The sequence below is a fragment of the Mus musculus genome, chromosome 7, assembly GCF_000001635.26.
Source record: "Mus musculus strain C57BL/6J chromosome 7, GRCm38.p6 C57BL/6J".
Taxonomy (NCBI): Eukaryota; Metazoa; Chordata; class Mammalia; order Rodentia; family Muridae; genus Mus; species Mus musculus.
Genome location: NC_000073.6, coordinates 51,743,970 through 51,748,556, shown reverse-complemented (window position 1 = coordinate 51,748,556; position 4,587 = coordinate 51,743,970). Strand labels below are relative to the sequence as shown.

At 45.3% G+C, this 4,587-nt stretch overlaps 1 pseudogene; it reads right to left on the bottom strand.

Annotated features, from left to right (window-relative positions):
* Nucleotides 655-1,878, bottom strand: Gm7336 (predicted gene 7336; annotated as a pseudogene).

Sequence of the window (4,587 nt, the reverse complement as noted above, 5' to 3'; positions counted from 1 at the left end):
ATCACCATAATACTCTGAAACAGTCATTGTTTGTCAGAAAACCATCTTTGGACTTCAAGAATTATCTGGTGGTTTTAATTACTCTCAATTTTCACTCTTAAAAAAAAAAAAGAAAGTGGGTTTATGTAAGTATAGTCTACATTTAAAGTTAAGGAGTATATGTTTTTCTGCATTGAAATGCTATAGTTTGGAAGGTGTAGTACATAAGATACTGTATTTTTGTAATTTCTCACACCCTGTCTTCTGTACACTTCAACCAGGTTTTGATCGCTGCATGTCTGTATAGGACTGAGATGAACACAAAACCTTTATGTTTATTTTTACTATTTTATAGTAATTTATATAATTTATATAATTGTGTGTGTGCATAAATTATACTAATTTATGCAATTTATATAATTGTGTGCATCTGTGTGTGTGTGTGTGTGTGTATGTGTGTGTGTGTGTGTGTGTGTGTGTGTGTGTGAATGTGTGTCCCTGTGAAGTTATGTGCATCTTAGTGTAAGTATCCTTGGAGGCCTGAGGCTTTGTAAGCACTAGGGCATGGAGTCACAAATATTTTGAACCATCAGATGTGGGAGATGTGGGAGCTGAGACCTGAACTTGGATCCTCTAGAAGAGCAGAAAGTACTCTTTTAACTACTGAGCCTCTTTTTTTTTTTTTTTTTTTTTTTTTGTGGGTGCAGCGAACTTTATTGATGGTATTCAAGAGAGTAGGGAGGGCTCCCTAGGCCCCTCCTGTTATTATGGGGGTCTGGGATGGAAATTGTGAGGGAGATGCTCAGTGTTGGGGGCCGAGTTGGGATAGGGCCTCTCTCTTGCTCAGTGTCCTTGCTGGGGTGGGTGGTCCAGGGTTTCTTACTCCTTGGAGGCCATGTAGGCCATGAGGTCCACCACCCTGTTGCTGTAGCCGTATTCATTGTCATACCAGGAAATGAGCTTGACAAAGTTGTCATTGAGAGCAATGCCAGCCCCGGCATCGAAGGTGGAAGAGTGGGAGTTGCTGTTGAAGTCGCAGGAGACAACCTGGTCCTCAGTGTAGCCCAAGATGCCCTTCAGTGGGCCCTCAGATGCCTGCTTCACCACCTTCTTGATGTCATCATACTTGGCAGGTTTCTCCAGGCGGCACGTCAGATCCACGACGGACACATTGGGGGTAGGAACACGGAAGGCCATGCCAGTGAGCTTCCCGTTCAGCTCTGGGATGACCTTGCCCACAGCCTTGGCAGCACCAGTGGATGCAGGGATGATGTTCTGGGCAGCCCCACGGCCATCACGCCACAGCTTTCCAGAGGGGCCATCCACAGTCTTCTGGGTGGCAGTGATGGCATGGACTGTGGTCATGAGCCCTTCCACAATGCCAAAGTTGTCATGGATGACCTTGGCCAGGGGGGCTAAGCAGTTGGTGGTGCAGGATGCATTGCTGACAATCTTGAGTGAGTTGTCATATTTCTCGTGGTTCACACCCATCACAAACATGGGGGCATCGGCAGAAGGGGCGGAGATGATGACCCTTTTGGCTCCACCCTTCAAGTGGGCCCCGGCCTTCTCCATGGTGGTGAAGACACCAGTAGACTCCACGACATACTCAGCACCGGCCTCACCCCATTTGATGTTAGTGGGGTCTCGCTCCTGGAAGATGGTGATGGGCTTCCCGTTGATGACAAGCTTCCCATTCTCGGCCTTGACTGTGCCGTTGAATTTGCCGTGAGTGGAGTCATACTGGAACATGTAGACCATGTAGTTGAGGTCAATGAAGGGGTCGTTGATGGCAACAATCTCCACTTTGCCACTGCAAATGGCAGCCCTGGTGACCAGGCGCCCAATACGGCCAAATCCGTTCACACCGACCTTCACCATTTTGTCTACGGGACGAGGCTGGCACTGCACAAGAAGATGCGGCTGTCTCTGGAACAGGGAGGAGCAGAGACTTTTTTTTTTTTGCTTGTCTGTGAAGTTCTCCAGCATGACATTTGTTGATGAAAATATGTTACAATATTAAAAGTTTGGGCATGCTTGCCTAGTCTCAACAAAGCAGAGAAAGAACTGACTGTTTTCTGTCTTCACTGAAGCAGGGTCTTCCTGGGAGTCTCAGCTGACCTGAATCTACATAGTATACAGACCCTAGAACTCTCTAAAACTTGTGATCCTCCTGCCTCAGTGTCCTAAGTGCTAAAATGACAATATGGGCAGCGTGTGAGAATGGTCTTGAAGGGTGTCCTCTATGGAAGTAATTGAATCTAATAAAAGGCCATCTTCTTATTCATTCAGTAATCATTCTTTTCATGTCAATATATAAATAACAATATATAAAGACCATCCGGATGCACATTTAACTTATGTCCTGGTAGAAAAAAAAAAGCCAAGATATTAAACAGAATAGATAACAAACAGGATAACAAAACCTATGTGTGTGTATTTGTACATGTGTCTACATCTATTTACTATTTCTCTGTCTGTTAAACCAGCGGGTGGTAAGTGCTGTTGAAAAGCAAGCTTACAAGCAGAATAATAAAGAAAGTAACATGTTTAAGATAAAGGGAGGTGTGCCTCTGTTACAATGTATTCAGAGAGGGAGCAATGGCTCCCTCTTGCTAATAAATACTGGCTGATTGATGAGAAAGAGAAGGGACAATAGAGACAGGCTGGGGAGTGTTCAGGCAGCAGGGACAGCTAGTCTGTTGTGTGTACCAGACTGACTGGTCTTAATGAGAAAAGCAGTTCCATTGAAGCAGCAGAATCATGGATTACACAGAAGGCGATGACTCAAGTTGAAGGAATTGTCTGTAGAGGAAGCACCAAAGCCTTGAAAGGTGCATCATTGCGTGATGAGAAGCTGAAGGAACCTTTAAATTAATAGGGGAAAGTAACACTCTCCAACTCATCCTTTCAGTTCTTACAATGATCCCACATGACACTGCAGATGACAGAAGTCAGGCAGAAGCAACAGCGGTGGTGAGCAGCTACTGACTTACACTGACGGTTTGGACACGGCACTGAGGAAAGTCTCCCTGCGCTTCAAATGAACAGTTTGAGACAGAGAGAACTGAAGACCATGGTGGGTGTTGTAGCCTGTGTGAGTGGAAAGCCAGAGACTGTGCTCGGCAGAATAGGTGAGACTGCAGGAGGAATAGGCAAAGCAGGACAGAGCTCACATGGGTAATTTGGAGTTGACCCCACTGTGGGGTCTCTTAGGCATTACAGAGGACATGTGGAGTAGCTCACTAGGCAAGATGCTAGAACTTGGGAGCAGGAGATATTCTTGGATTCACATCTTGAATCATTGTGCCTTGAGCTCCTGCCACAGCTGGGAAATTGGGTGAGATCATCTAGAATGTAGTGACAGAAAGGATGGGTGACAGATCCCATTTCATGGTCATAAGAGATGGAGAGCATGGAAAAGCCAGTTACTGACACTGGAAGTTAGGTACCATGGCTGGGACCTAAGCGGTGGGTGTTGTCAGAAAGACGGTAGGCCTTATGAAGCGGCTGAGACACAAATGGCAGATCTTGGAGCCAACTCTCTCCACTGAATTGGATCTAGTGGTGGCCATTCTCAACCTCAAGCATAGCAATGACTTCATAATGTCTTCATGTTCTGTCGAAATTCTTGTGCCCAGCATTATTCTATGCCTGATGGTCTGGGATGGCTGTGAAGAGCCAAAAAGGCCTGTCTGCTAGTTCTATTACATTAGCATCAGGGATACTGCCCAGTGGCAGTAACAGGGATTATTTAAAAATGTTCCTCCCTCACTACCACCCATCTACATGCCTTTACCTCTATACACAGCACTACCACCACTCCTACACACATCAACACCCATACACATAAACCATCACCACCACTACCCCTACATACCACCACCCTGACTACCCATAAACATAACACCAGTACCACCACCCATACACACGCCACCACTACCTCTCCTACACACACTATCACCCCCCCACACACACACCCACACACACACACACTTTCCATACACACCAACAATGTTAACACATAACCACAACCAGCACTACCACCATTTCTTCTGCATACCACCACAGCTACCCCTACCTATTATACACAACACAACCATACATGTACCAATATCGAACACCACCGCATAGAGAAGAATGCTAACTTGCCATTTGAATTCTAAGAATTACATTCAGCCTGCTAGCCCTAAAAGTATACTGGAGGGTTAGGGCTGAGAGTAACTGAGCAATTAAGAGCACTTATAACTCTTGCAGAGGACTTTCAGTTCCTAGTAACCACATGATAGCTCATAACAAACTGGAACTCCATTTCTGAAGGCTCTGACTCTCTATTGGGTTTAAGGGTTCCTATACACACATGGTGCCATAACTTACAAAGGTACACATGTGTAAGTGTGTGTGTGTGTGTGCCCGCACGTGTGCGTGTGCACACACACATACAATCAATCAATCAATCAATTGATCAGCTAATAAAAGGTTCTAAAATTAAATGGGAGCTGGGGAGATAGGAAATCCATTATAGCCTTCTGCCTATAAAGTGCAAGATTTGACATTATAAATAGGGGCTGGGCTTTGCTTGGGCAATGGCTATACTTGTAGATGTTA